The sequence below is a fragment of the Ambystoma mexicanum genome, chromosome 1p (assembly GCF_040938575.1).
Source record: "Ambystoma mexicanum isolate Mex_15411 chromosome 1p, UKY_AmexF1_1, whole genome shotgun sequence".
NCBI lineage: Eukaryota > Metazoa > Chordata > Amphibia > Caudata > Ambystomatidae > Ambystoma > Ambystoma mexicanum.
Genome location: NC_090921.1, coordinates 589,375,358 through 589,391,089, shown reverse-complemented (window position 1 = coordinate 589,391,089; position 15,732 = coordinate 589,375,358).

Below are 15,732 nucleotides of genomic sequence, written 5' to 3'. Positions count from 1 at the left end.
GAGACCACGCTTGGGTTTCAACTTCAGAACAACTGTGTATTGAACAGAATGTGACAATAAATTCAACACCCCCAAACACCCAAATGCACCCTTACCCCCCTCCCCCCAAACACCCAAATGCACCCTTAACCCCCTCCCCCCAAACACCCAAATGCACCCTTACCCCCCTCCCCCCCAAAACACCCAGGTGAGTCTCATGGTGTCTATAATGTTTCCTGCACCACATGTGCCACCTGGTCCTTGGTGGAGCTAAGTGTCAGGACGCCCACCGACATCGGGTTGCTGTGATGCGGGGCGCCTCAGGTTGCGCAGTGAGCGGCGCAGGGGGCTGGTCTGCTGGGAACTTGCTGAGGAGGAGGTTCCCGGTCCCTGTGTTGGGGGTTGGTGATGCTGCTCCATGATGTCCCCAATACTTAGAATGGCCTGGCGGAGTTGGCCCATCTCCTGGCATATCCTGTCAGTGCAGGCCTCCATGGCCTCCTTTGTTTGTCCAGCATATTTTTGGAGGTCATCCCTTAGACGGACTGTCTCCGCCACATGCTGGGCGACCAGCGCAGCCATGTCTTCCTGCCTCCGGCTGATGGTTGCAAGGTCTTCCAGGGTGGTAGATGCTGGGCTGGACGGCGCGCCCTGGTCCATGCACCCGGCATCCGGTGAGGACAGCTGAGGGCTCCATGCACCTTCTACAGTGAGGGTGTCATGTGCTCCCTGGGTAGCAGATCCGGATGTTGCCCTCGGACTCCCCTCAATGGACCATGTTGGGCTGGGGTCATGGATGAGTTGTGGGACGTCGATTGCGTCCTCCTCGTCACTGGCCGGTGCGGTGGCTGCTGCCTCCCCAGTGGAGCTGGTGGCTGCGGAGTGCGTGCCCTCCGTGCTCATCTCAGCAGTGATGGGGCACACTTGCGTGGGTTCGGCTACAACAGGAGCCGTGCCCTCAGGCTGTGATGCAGTGGTGCTCCTGCTGCCCTTGGCCCTCTGCAGATGGACTGTCCTCCCACTTCCACTGGAGGTGGTGGCGGTGTCACCCCTCTCATGCATTCTGGCTTTTTTGGCTGCTGGGGGAGTACGTGCTGCGGTGCTTGTCCCTCCAGTGTCCGTCGGTGATCCTGTGGAGGACATGAATAGGGTACATCATCGTTAATCGGTCTAGGTGCCTCATGCAGAATGTTCACGTCATGCTGCTCTATGCATTGGGGCCTATTCATCAGTGATTCTTGTCATGGGGATGTCGGGTTGGTCATGCATAGATGGGTCAGTATTGCACGTGTATATGGTGATGCATGCATGTATGTGTGTGGCAGGACCAATGGCCTAGTCATCGACACGTGTTTGGGGTACCCCCTCACCCTTCACTGTGCATTGTTTGACGTATTCACTCACCTCCATCAGATGAGATGGCCACACCATGCTCCATGTCTCCGACCCCCTCTATGGCTTCGACTCCGATGGTGGAGGCACATGTCTCCTCCCACTCCTTCATCTTTAGAGGTGATTCTGCGCCTCCTCCTGTGGCCATTGCAAGGTTGCGGTTGACTGAAAGTATATTCCGCACACGTAGCCGGAGGTCGTCCCACCTCTTGCGGCAGTCCTTCACGCTGCGGGTGGTAGTGCCCACTGCACTTACTTTGCGGGCTACTTCGTCCCAGATGTCCTTTTTCTTGATGATCGCCGCACGGCGCATATCATTGGCGAATACGACCTCCGCATTGGCTGCAAGTGTGCCAGTCAGCATAATGAGCTCCTCTGGTGTGAATTTCTCTTTCCGCTGTCGGTCAGAGGATTTTTTCGGGGCCTTTGACATCTTCAGGCAGTCCTGGATGGTTTTTGGTCAGAGTTCTCCGGTAAGATGTCCTGGATGCAGAGGATGGCACTGGATTGTGTTTTTAAAGATGGCCGCCGTTCTCTTTCCCGTTCCTGTGCGATGACGCTATTTCCGGTTCCGCTTTTTGACGGTGTCCGCTAATAGCGGTGACCGCTATTAGCATGTTGCGTGAGGGAGGAGGTGCTATCAGCACTGTGGTCGAGGCCGGTAATGGGCATTTTGTGGACTTTTGCGGCATGGCGGTAATGACATTTACGGCATGGCGCTATGCTCGTGTCCGCGAACTCGTAATGGGCCGCTATTAGCGGTCTTTAGCGAGGGCGGACATGCTAATAGCGCCATGCCGTTAAATTCCGATTTTTACCGCACAACGTGTAATGAGGCCCATAGAATTGTTAGGAGGTGGAGAGTACATTCAGTGGCTGTGACTGAGAGTGCAGACATGTCATCATCTAGTAGCTACTAATGCTACAGAACAGAGAATCCTAGTGATCACTTTGTGTGATATTTGTGCATGTGACATATTTTGCCATTGGAAAGAGAAATAACCATGTTCAGTGCCAGTTAGAAGACCGTGACCTGATATGCAGATGGGGAGGATTACAGCCAGAGGGAATTTTACATCAGCCACAGGAGCTGCTGTGTGCACTTGGGAAACCAGGATTGTGTCAGGCAAATTAAAGGCCTGAATGTTGAATTCAGCATCCCCTGCTGCTAATGAGATATTAGTGCATGCTTAGGTATTGCAGTTAGATGAGGAGTCAGTTCCGTCCACAGTCTCAGTGGTAGAAGAGGGAGATGTTACGTTTGCAAATATTGATGAGCAGGAAGAAACAGCACACAATATAGGGAAGCAAGATGAGCCAGAAGAAGCAACACACAAAGTAAAGGAGTGGGAAACTAAAGAATCCTGGTCACCCAAACCACCCACATCTTCAGAATATGAGAATAAACAAGGCTGATGACGAGCTTGCTAAAGATTAGGATCCATGGAAGTCTAGGCAGAAGAAACACATTACAGAGTAGCAGAAGAATGCCACAGTTGTAGAGATGGGAGAGAAAGACAAATCAACTTGTCCACCTGTATACAGTGTCTTTCAAACAGACATTGTAAGATCTGAAAGTACAAACCAACTTCACCAGCACCACCTTTGCAACCAGAGTAGCATAGCAGGCAATGTCTTAGCCCACCACAAAAATCTAAAATGTGGAAATAGTGCAACTAGGACAATCAACAACATCTCAACACTTTGCAAGAAGAATGTGTCCATGGGGAAGACTGGGGCCAACCTGGACATCACAACTTTGCAATCCAATGTGCTGCAGCACAATGCACAGGACTGGAATGAACATACACAACTTAAATCACAGCCTACCCACTAGCAGTCGATCACCATACCACCCAGTCCATATTACACTGCACAGAAAGAATTGCAGCTGTGATCACATATCTCTGGACATCAATCCCCAGCTCTGCAAACTGCAATGATACCCACTTCTCCAGGTCACACATCTGAGCGTGGACAAATAATCAGTTTTCATGAAAGAGCGTGCTTGCACACTGCTAACATGTATTCAACAATGGGGATGCCTGATTTAAACATCTGGGGCCTTATTACGACCCAGGCGATAGAGGGGTAACAGCGCCCGTAGAGCTGCCGCCGCCGTTAACCCCCTACCGCCTCATTACGAGGTCTGTTCGCGGGACCCGCTAGCAGTCCAGGATGCTAACAACAGGCCCGTCATTAACGGGCCTGTTGTTAGCATCCTCCCCATTCCCATTGAGCCCTATGGGGGCACAAATGGGAATGGGGATGTACCGGGTCCGGGTTCCTTGAATGGGGAAATACTGGGCCCTCCAAGGTTGGACTGGCCCGGTATTTCCCCATTCAAGGAACCCGGACCCGGTACCCGGTCTACTTCCATACTCGGAATGAGGCCCCTGGTCCTTCAGGCTACAAATTCGAAAAACAATACACAATGGACCAGTGGAAGAGAGGGATGATCTCTATGAATCTATGTTGTCTTTTTATAAATACCGACAAACATTTGTAATACTATCAAATCAATTCAATTTTAATTGGAGAAACATTTAAAATACACAGAATATAAAAAAATAAATTGCATCAATTTTTACAATATATTGAGTTCCAGTAACCTGTACTAGTTCCAGGGCCCACCTTTCTAATCTTCTACCATTTATTTGCTTTCATGCTCAATCACATCCATAATACTATCTCACTATTGTCTCTCTAACCCTTTTGGTTAGATGCTGCTGTTTCACTTGTTATTGTTCCATTATGTGTTTAGATATATTGCTCAGTAAACATTCTGTGTGGTTTTATCCCCACAGGATCAAAACGTCTACATGTGTTTCGGTTGTGTCTGGACTGCTATTTTGGTCCGCCAATGCAGAAACCTTCTTCAGGACGGGAGAGACAGTACCCCTCTGTGTCCTGTCTCGTTAGGTAGGGTGAACCACAATACCTATAAAAACAATAAAAAGACATACTAAGTCTCTATATCAAACCTCTCGTTATTTAATAACAGTTATTGTATACGCACTCTAGTCATGATCTGTCTCACCTTCACTTATTATTTGGTGAAGATGGTTCAGATTCACGGATTAATCCACATTCCTGTATGGGTCGTGTGTCCCTTCAAATGGTCCGACCTGTAGGATCAAAATCGTGATGTAATTACTGAATACCATCTTGATCGAAAAATCTGTCCCCTATTACTGTAGGCGCTCTCCGTGTAAATTAGTACTTACATTGACATCTACAAGAGTTTGTACACTATTTATAGCGTCCTGGTATTTTTTGTCAGCAGGATTCCTTATGCTGGAAGGACTTTCATTTCCTTTTATGCGTGTCTATCTACACCCTGTATGTTAAGGAAAGGGGCGGGGTGCCTGGTTACTCCTTCCTCCAGTGTGAATTTATTCCTTATATACCCCGTGTAGCCATGTACTCACGTGATATGGTATCTATTTGTTCATCGGTTCTTCAATCCGGTGATGTTAGGAACTTTGGAACATGTGTTCCCTAACTTGACTGGGTCCGGCCGGATACCCTGTAATGATATTCAGAGGTATCGGATAAGTATTGTTATGTATCGAACCCTTGTTACCCTTCTATATGAGACCTTCTCATTTAGCATTATCCGTTCTTTCAGAATTTTATTCCAGCTCTCTCAACTCTGTCTCATTCCGAAACATCTTTTCAAAAACCTCCTCGGTATTGTCAGGTTTATTTCCTGATTTTCATAAATGGCAGTAATGTTGTCTATGGACCACTTGCCATATTCTTTTGTCAAAAACTCTGGTTTCTATCAGTTTGAGGTTATAGACTATTACCACTGGGAAATTCGTAATCAACATTACTTACTGATTCCGAAGTAATCCTAGAGGTAAGCAAGTAAATGTGGTTTAGGAAAAAGTCACTTTGTGCATGCAAGCATTTGAAGGCAGACACCACAGAGGGGTTGACATCTAGGGAACGGTGGAGGAGGTGGTGATACAGGCGCTAAACCTGCAACAGCTGCCACTGTGTATTTCTGCTGCTGACAATGGTTCTAATATCTTTGCTGCCCTATGCATTGTCAAGATAATACATGTTCCTTGCTTTGCGCATGCCCTACTCCTTATGGTGACACATTTCATCAGCAATTGTCCACCTGGGTAAATAATTTCAAAAAGCCCAGAACATTAGCCCCCACTACAACTGGTTGTATAGTGCTAGAAATTAGTTTTAGTATTTTCGGTGTGCCATAAGTTGTCACAGCACACCTTGAAGAACAATATTGCCAGCTACTGAATCTCTACTTTGCATATGGACAATGCAATGCCATTACTACTTATTGGAGCACTCGCAGCCAAGCGTTACGTAGGGCATTCTTAAAGCCAGGACAGTGGCATCTGCTCTCTAATCTCATTTGTGTGCTACAGCCATTTGAAGAGGCCAACATGTGTGTTAGTCTGCATAATACATCACTCAGTGAGGTACTGACACAATTGTGTCTGATAGATTTTATAAGACCCATGATTTGGCTGTTGAGTTAGATATAGCTCAGCTGGTGAGGGATGTGCCCTCAACCTTGGGGATAGAGACATTTTTTGCCTCAATAAAAGTACCTCTGAATACCTCATGCTGTCAATTTTGGGTCCACATGTGAAGATCAAAGTGGCTGCTTTCAACAATATGAGAAGTATGATTACCCAGTAGACTAAGATACAGTTCAAATGTGCAAAGGTTCCCGTATGCAGTCGGTAGAAATGAAACTGTGTGAGGAATAGAGTCAGGAAGAAAATGCAACAGCATCTGTGATCAGCGCACCACCTGAGATGTCAAGAACGATGTCAATCTCATCATCAGAAGGTACGCTGCTCCCGTTGCCTTCACCACCTGACCCATTTTCTGTGGCCAGTAACACTACTGATGATAGTGCAATTCTGGAAATGGTGAGCCTGTGAGATACGTACCTGACTCCATTATGAAACTGCAAAGCAGGTGGTTTTCGGGACCAAACAATGGATCTCCAGCAGCCCAGTTGCTGAATTCTTATCTTCTTGATACATCCCACATATAGGGAGTATGGTCCACTAGCGTACTGGTTCAGTAAGTGGTCCATCTGGCCAGAAGTACTTGAGAGTGTTGCCATAGCATCTGTACACTTCCCTCCTGCCAGTGTACAGTCCAAGGACATCTTTAACAATGCTGGGACGATTGTATCTGACAGCACAAGATGTACTGCAGTGACGCAGTTTGAAAAATGAACGTTCAGTAAAATGAACCTGCACTACATTGAGGAAGATTATGGCAAGATGCCTTCCCATAGCCAACATAGCAGCTCTGCTCCAAATCAAATAGAGAGAAGCGAAGAAGGATCATTTAGTGGGAATTGTGATTGTGAAACAGATATCTGTAGTGACTGACTGCTGTCCTATCAGGACAAAATACTATTAGTGTTTATGATACTACTGTTCAGTTCTTAGCTCCTGCGTGTACTGTTTTAGAAACAAAGTAGGGGTAGGGAGAGATATCTTTCAACAAGTCAGATAGCACCCTTACCGTTTTCTTGCAATAATCATGCTACATAAAAGCACTAAGGGTACTCAGACAAGCTAAACCATGTGTCTCCCAAAAAAAAAGGGAAGTTCTGGTTCATGCCATTATAATGCCTCGACCTGACTATGGTAATGCCCTCCTTCTAGGAACAAGTAAAGAATGCATAAGCAAGCTCCAAAGGATCCAGAATGAAGCTGTCCGGATCATATTCAACATCGGAGCATATCTCTGATCACAGAAGGAAACTGCACTGGCTCCCAATGTCAGCCACACCAGGTTTTAGGGCACTGTCAATAGCACACCAATGCCTTCAACGGAAGGCTCTGAGATATCTCATGGAAAGGTTAACACCCCATGTACCATTCAGGAACCTACGATCTGGCATGCAGGGACAACTAACAGTCCTAAGGGTAAAAAAAACAAGGGGAAAGTGTTGCTCCCTAGATTGTCGTCCACGGAAAGCTTGGAACTCATTCCTGCTGAGTTTATGGACTGAGAAATCTCACATGTTGTTCAAAAAACATTTGAAAATGTGGTTGCTTGAATATTTCTTTTCAGTAATCTGCCCTTTGCAGTTCTACTTTTGTCTTGTGATTGTTTTACCTGTGTCTCGTGTTATTGTTGACCAACGCCCTGATGCCTTTGGGCTTTGGCGCTATAGAAATAAAAATTTTTTAAAAAAGCAACCAATGTGAGCATGTTTTGGGTTCTGACCACTTCATGAGAGACTTGTAGACATACTCTATATCTTGGGCTCTCCCTGATATGTAATAGCTGCAGTCGTAAATATTTTACAGGGTCTCTCTAACGCGTGTATTTAATAAGAACATGGTATTGCAACATGAAATACCTACAGAGTTACTTACACTGTCTGTGGAAGTCCTGCAATTGGGTGCCTTTCTAGCAAAATATTAACAATGGGCCACAAACCGGTTGATGATAGCTGAAGCATAGCGTAGCACATAAACTAGGGACAGAAAACCTAGAAACACAGGATCAATAACTAGTGTGTACAGTGAGAATTCTACTTTCACAGAGTGGCAGTTGGGGAGATGGGATCAAGAAGGGCAAGAAAGAGCTGGAAAAGTGTGGCAGCTCCTTCCAAATGTAGGGGATGGAGTTGAGGACAGCCATGAATGCACATATGTTGGTAGTGTACTTGATTTCAGGGGGTAGGAAGTTAATTCCTGATTTGGGAGCAAGACAGTCTAGGAGCAAAGTGAGAGGATGCACAACGAGAGAGAAGGACAGAGAGATTGGTGACAGTGCAAGATTATATAGGACATGGAGGAGATGGGCAAGAGAAAGAATCAGCCAAGTAGGTGTGGTGATTGTCCATCTAAAAATATGGAACACTTCTCAAATGTGCATGTACATCACATATTTCCTCCTGGTTTCCTTATAGAGGCTGTGTCATTTTTGTCCCACTCTTGATCAATTTAGTTGGGATGGTGGGTTATTGGTATGCAGATGACCCCCTGCACCTCCCCCAGCTGATCACTCCCCCCAATGCAGGCAATATGTGCCTGCATCCCAAAATAGAGAATCACGTTGGTTGCTCCGGTATGCAGGCACAGCCACCATTTATACCACAGTGGGGCAGGGACCTCTGCCACTGGCTGTGGTAGGTCCTCCTTCTTATGCCACTATGCATTACTTCATTTTGGGAAACAACCCGCATCTCCAGACCTGCTGGCAGATGCCTCTTCCACACCACTGGAGGAAAGTTTCAAGACTGTTCGGGCAATAGGTGACAAGTGGGTCTTAAACTTAAATGTCAGTTATGTTCCTGCTAAATATGTTTTTTACATAGCAGTTACATCCAATGCATAATGCCGACTCTTCTTGCAAATAACCAGGGGGGTCCTGGGAGTCTCTCTGCCAGACATTAGTCCTGGTTGGGAGAGCCTTACCCAGAGTCTCTAGAGAAATATCCAAAACATATCAGTCTTTGTCCTGTCCTGGGGCACCGAAATGCTAGGCAATTATCCTCTGAACAAGTTGGACCTCATCATTAGGGTGGAGATGTGCCTCTCTATGAATATGCAAATAACAAGGGGGGTTCCTGGGCGTAACCTTGTAACTTTGGGTCTCAACCGTAAGTTACTAGGGGAATACAGACGTGGACCCCTTGCTCACTATTCTTAGAGAGGCACAGCTCCACCTTACTGATGAGGCCCAACCAGACCGAAACAGGTGTCTGGGGTTGCTGTTGGTGCTGTTGGTACTCTTGTTCAGAGGAGAATGGCCTAGCATTTCAGTGCTGGACTGCCCGAGGGCAGGACAAAGACTGATATGTTTCGGATATTTCTCCTCTGTGAAATTTAGTGAGTTAAAGACTCTGGGTAAGGCTCTCATAACCAGGACTAATGTCTGGCAGACGGAGTCCCAGGAACCCCTTTGTTATTTGCCGACTCTTCTTGCCCACTGCATACTCTATTTGCAGAGCTTGCACACAATTACACAGTCATGTCTTCCCCTCAAGCAATAGGTAAGTACTGCCACACCCAAAGGTTTGGGGAAGTAGTTTGTTAGTGTTTGTTAACTTTATTTTGGAAAATAGAACAGTCCATAAGAGCAGTTACAATGTATTGAAAACAGTTAAAATACAACACAATATCATTAAAACAGTACCTTAGCAATTAGTGAAGCAGCCAATCAACAATACAAACAGTCAGACCCCAAAGATCACTTTGATTTTGTTAATTGAAGAGCTCAATCAATAAGGGAATTCAAAGACCATGTGCTCAAGGCGTCCTTGATAGGCAGAAGAGAAATAAGAGCTGAACCTAATTGCATTACCTTCATATTCCACAGAGGTGTAAATAAAAGTCTCTTCCGTAAAATAATTTTGAATTTTTTTTTATTAAAAGTGTTTTGCAGTTTACAAGAAACTTTTACACTAACACAATAAGAACAATTACAACAAAATAAGCACAACAAAATATACACAAAGTTACATTGACTTTGTAGGCAGACCATTAATCAATTAATCAAGAGGGCAGCTTCAAGTATCTTCAATGTGTGTTTAGCCATTATGGGCATGAGACTAGTCCCAAATCTCCCTCCATGCTGCTTCCCCATCAGATATTCTACTCTTCAAACCCTGGAGAATTTCCTCTAAAAATAATGTCAAGGCAATTATTAAAGCCTGATTAGAGGTGAGCATTAGCCTCTCCCCTAGGTTTTTAGTCAGGACCAGGGCGGTTGGATGTAAGAAGTCCCCTAAAAGGCAAATTCTCTGGTCCAAGAAAAAGGGGCACTCTAATACCAAGTGGGCCAATGATTCAATTGAGTTTGAGCCACACATTCAGCACCCTTGCATATCTCTGGGTATGCCCAATATGGGCCTCAGAGCTTCCCAGGTAGGCAAGAGAGTTTAGGTGGAATTTAAGGTAAAAATCGCATTTCTTTTTAGATCAGAATTTCTGCAAGTAAGATCTCAGCTTGCATGATAGTGAGAACAAATGTTTGTTATCCCTAAACAATGCTAATCTGTTTAGATCATCATAGTCATTGATTCTGCCCCAGACAATGATTTTCCTTTTTTTTACAAAATCACTGTCTGAGGAGTCCAACATGATCATACTTGCAAAATTCTCACATCTCTTATGGAACCCGAGCAGAAACAAAGATTCGACCAAACTCCCTTTTAGAAGGTCATTCATGTAGGAGCAGAGGGAATTTCCATCAGCCTCCATGATTTTAGAATGCAAAGACAAGCATATTTTTTATATATTGGGCCCATCAAGATATAAGGCCCAATTGCAGTCTAATGGCATTTATGGACGTGGACTTTGGGAGACCTAAGACAGCCTTCCAAACTTTCCCTTCCAATCTGTCCAAACAGGTTCTATCAAGAAAACGCATAATTTTGCAAACATACAGTGTGGTTGTAGTGATGTTTAACTTGTACAACTCAATTAACGGCAACAAAGAGAAATCACAAAGTTTGCTCTGGAGGGCCTTCATAAGGTTAATACCAGACCCGAGTTTTGCTGTCAATCTATCTCTTTGGAGCTGAAATTGTTTTTTGGATGAAATTAGAAAATCAAGGTAGATTATAGTGCAAACATGTTCAATTGTGGTCTGATTTAGGTTCCAAGAGTAAGACTTGAGCTTCCGCTTTGTAGAATAGGACAAGACAAATGACTTCAGGGGGTTAATTTCAAGATGGTTCATCTCCATGTATCCATGTACCCCATCCAGAATCCTTTGGAGACCAGCAGGAGTATAGTCCATTAACAAGAGGTCATCCACGTAAGCAATAACATTGACTCTTAGATTGCCCCATTTGGGTGCTTCCCCCTCCCATGATAAGGACTCCTTCTACAAATCCGCTAGGAAGAGGTTGAAAAGAGTAGGGCCCTGGCAGGCCCCTCTTGTGACAGGGATGGGGCTGGATAGGCTGCTCTGTGTATTCAATCTAACACTTAGGGAATTATTATTTCTATATAGCAACTGAATCAATTTCAAAAGGCTACAGCAAATGACCAACTTTTCCAACACCGGCCAAAGAATAACTATGTCAATGTTATCAAAGGATGCCGTTAGGTCTAAAACTGACTCTATAGTGATTTACCAAAGGTGCCGCCTATATCCGAGGTGCAGGTGGACAGAGCCAGGGCCCTTACCAATGCCCCCAACCCTTTCCTAAACCCTCGTTGTCTTTAAAGAACTAATTCGAAACCCCATCTGGCCCGAAGGCTCTCGAGTTGTTTAGCTTCTCGATCGCCATGATTATATCATCTCTATCAAAGGTGGAGTCCCAGGAAGTGGGGCCTAAGGGATTAGCACTCCCCATAGCTTTTGCCCCCATACCAGGGTAACATTTTTTTAAAAGATATTGCGACCAGGTTACTTCAGACACACAACATGCGTGGAGAGTTGATTGCTTAGAGGCAGTGCCATTGAGAAATCTCAATATTGCATCAATGTCTTTATCAACGAGTCTCTTAAACAATTTCCGATTTTCACCAGTATAAAGTTGAAGTTTATGATTCCTTAGCCATCAGCAGTAAAACATTATACAAAGCAAAAAACAATAAAGTGCTTCATTTATTCTACCATCCCTCGGCAGATAGGACACATCCCTTCATATGGTTTTCTCTCCGTATTAAAGGAATATTTCAAATCTAAACAATTAAAGCAGACTCTCCTAAGTGCTACCCTATATTTAAATAATGGAGACCACATGAGGCTGATGGCAACCCATTGCTCCAGCATAGTAATTCATGAAAATGGTTTGAGGGTTTAACTAATTCAGAATGTCTTTCCTTTCTGTTAAATACATAAGAAAGCATCAATATAAAGTTCAGTCTGCTTTTCTGATTAAGTGGTAAACCAGTTATAATCTTATTTATTAAAGTCCAGTTTAATGCAAATTAAGTTTATCATCACATATGCATACCAAGGTACTTCTCGTGCCCTTTCAATCCATCAAATACATTTTAATAACACGCTTTGTCAAACCAGTTTTATTGAAAGAGGTTGCCTTTAACAATAAGGCCATGGGTGAACATGAAATAAATCCTCTATATGAGGTAAACCTAACTACCAGCTCAGGCTGAAGCCAATGGTGCAAATCCAAATACTCGCTAACAGAATGTATTCTCAGTTTGTTGAAATAATTTGCCTTCATTAGAATCCCACACCCCTGCTCTGTAGAGACCCAAAGATAGTGCTTTCACAGTACACACCTTAAACATTGGACTGAAAGCCTGCACTTTAAATCCTAATGCAAATTTAAAAATCCCACCTATTGCCTGAACCATCTCATGACTTTGTCCCTGCGTATATTTTGAACTTGATAAATTAAAGGCACATTTTATGCCAAGGTAATCAAATTCGTTAACCCGGGGATACGGATAAGAAGTGATGAAGAAGCGAGAACATTTAATACTACACTAGCGTGAAAACACCACGATCGCTTGACAAATGTATGTTTAACCCCTGGGCTGTCATGCAAGTCAAATAAGCTGGGTGTAGCATTTGAACAGATCTCAGGATTCTTGCTAATAAAACACAGTAATTGGCTTAGGAGAAAATTGGTATCTCATCCTTACATGCCAATGGAATGTCTGCTCCATTATTACATAAAACGTCATACAAAGAATTGATGTACAGATTAAAAAGCATTGGAGCGAGCAGGCACCACTGATGGATGCCTCGCTGAATGGGCAATTAGAATCTTATTGTGCCATTAGACTTAAAACAAATGACTGCTCTGGTTTTCTCATGCATCAAAATCAGTAGTTTCAATGTTTTTGGACAAATCCCCATTATTTATAGAATTGAAGGCAGTCGATAAGTCCAAGAAAGCATCATATGGCTGTCATTTTTAAATGTATAAGAACGTGTTTCAGAACAAACGCAGCCACCTACCGGAATCTCCTGCTGTCTGTCTTCTGTGCTACCTCCTCAAATTCACTGTAGGCAAGCCCTGCAATTTCTTTTCTCCTGGCAATTAAAGCGGTTTTAGAGCAATTGTTGTATTTAACAGCTATGGGGAGGTCTTCCCTGGCAATAAGCTTTATCCAACCAGGTGTTTTTTAGGTCTTTCAAGACCAGGTGATGGAATTTTGGACAAGTCATCACCTATATTTTTAATAAGATGTTCATAGCTGTTAATATGTTCCCCAACTGCTATATCTAATCTCAAACAGCCATCTAATAACCTTCTACAATCACCCTAGATGTTAGATCAAACTCTTACACTTTATCCCATTCTAAGCTCCCTCTATATGTATGTATGTGTCACTTAATTTTAGAATTAGCCAATCCCATGAACCTCGCTGCACAATTAAGTGTTTAAGCTGCAGCGATAAGTAGGAATGATCTCTTAAAACACCTTGGGCCTCATTACGAGAATGGAGGTAGCCATGGAGCTTTTAGCTCCATGGCTGCCTCCGTTCCGGGCTCCATTACCGGGTTCCTGCAATGGGGACTTACCGGGTTACTCCGACATAGGAGGACCTGGTAATTCCTCCTTGCAGGAACCCATCCCCAATCCCATTTGAGCCCCCATAGGGCTCAATGGAAATGGGGAGGGAGGTAATAACGGGCAGATTACATCTGGCCCGTTATTGCCTTTCTCTTCCCCTCGCGGGACCCGGAAAGCACGCCTGGTTTTACCAGGCGTGCGATCCTGGTCCCGCATTGGGAAGCTTTTAATCGGCGCTCCCAGAATGAAGGGGACCGGTGCTGTACCGGCCCACTTCATTCCGGGAGCGCCAGCCCTATAATGAGGCCCCTTGTCTCTTTTTAACCCATTGCATCTAGAAATTGAATTTGCTCTTCATTGTGGATTGGTAGAGTGGGTGGAGGGTTTTGGCCCAATTGTTGTTGAATTTAGATTGGTAAAGTTTATTAAGTTGAATTTATTGTAGGTTTATTTGCTTGATGAAAAATGTAATAAAATTAGTTTAAAAAAAACAAGGTCAGATACATATTTCCATAGAGCTATTGAAAGAAAGATATAATTAGTAACTGATCGCCACTGTGAACCCCAAAAGTTGCCAATCTGAGACAATCATGTGCTAGAGTCCTATTGGCCTTTCTCATGTCTCAGTCATAAGAAATATTCAGGAGTACCAGCCCATTACGCTGCACACGGAAGTCCTTGAAACTTGCTACCACAGTTCCCTGTGCATATCCTCATCGGGATCATATATATCAAACCAAGCTGCTGCTCCAATCTTCCGGTTAAATTCCCCACAGTGGATTTTCCATAAGAGCAATCGTTCACAAGCCTACAAAAGGTTTTAAATATTAGATTGTTTACAATATGTATGTGATGTCACAAATTAGTACAGATCAGTTTTAACCATTACAGATACAATGTTGAGAATGTCACACGAATCCAAGATAGACAAACCACCTAAATGTCTGTCTCTCTTATTCTTTTTAACTGGACATAAAAATGCTAGGTAGGTATTGAGGTGAATAAAATTGTCTTCCCATGTCACTTGGAGAGCCATCAGATAGTGGTTTCTCAGAAACATAACTGGGTCAACTTTTTCAAGTTTCATATCCACACCCACTATATTCCAGGATAGGAGTGCTAAGGGTTTTTACTTAGAGACATCTTCCAATTAGGGCTGTGCTAAAGTGCTTGATGAATGGTCAAAGGTTCTTCGGTATAATACACAATGTTGACCACAAGCCTCCGTCCCTAACTGAGGATGTGCTATGTAAGTTGCCAAAACGGTGGCTATTCCGCTGCATGGAAAACTAAAAACTTCAGAGGGCTCATCAGTAGCTGATGACATGCTTTGACCAGGAGGGACAGTCTCCGTCTCTAGCTGCGGATGTGCTAGGATGGTGAAGTGTGATCCTCAGGACGGTTGTCATTTGTTGATGAAGTGTCTTGACGAAAAGGGTCAGACTCCAAAAGGCAATGGGTAAAGGTGTACTTCAAAGGATTAGCTGATTCAGTAGGTGATGAAATGCAGTGCTGGGAAGTCTTGGTCAGTCAATCTACATTTGCTAAACTAAACAACACTTCGTCTGGATTAGATAGGAGGAGGTTCTTGTGGTTAATCATTAGGCCCTTGTTACAGCTTCTGACGAGACTTCCTGCTCCTACTAACAGCAACATTGTTTGCCTGGCAATTGGGTAGAACCATCAGAGGGGCAAAAGCTTTGTCCCCGATTTCCACACTCCTATTTTGAGTTAATTGAGAATTGTACGACACTTTCATTTGTGAATTAAATGGCTATGCAGTCACCCGTTAACATTTGCTCTGTTGGACTGATCCATTCAACACACAAGTTTAACAAGTTGCTGATAGGGTTAAACGTGGTGACACAGACCGTCCGGTCTATGGGTTTCTTGGT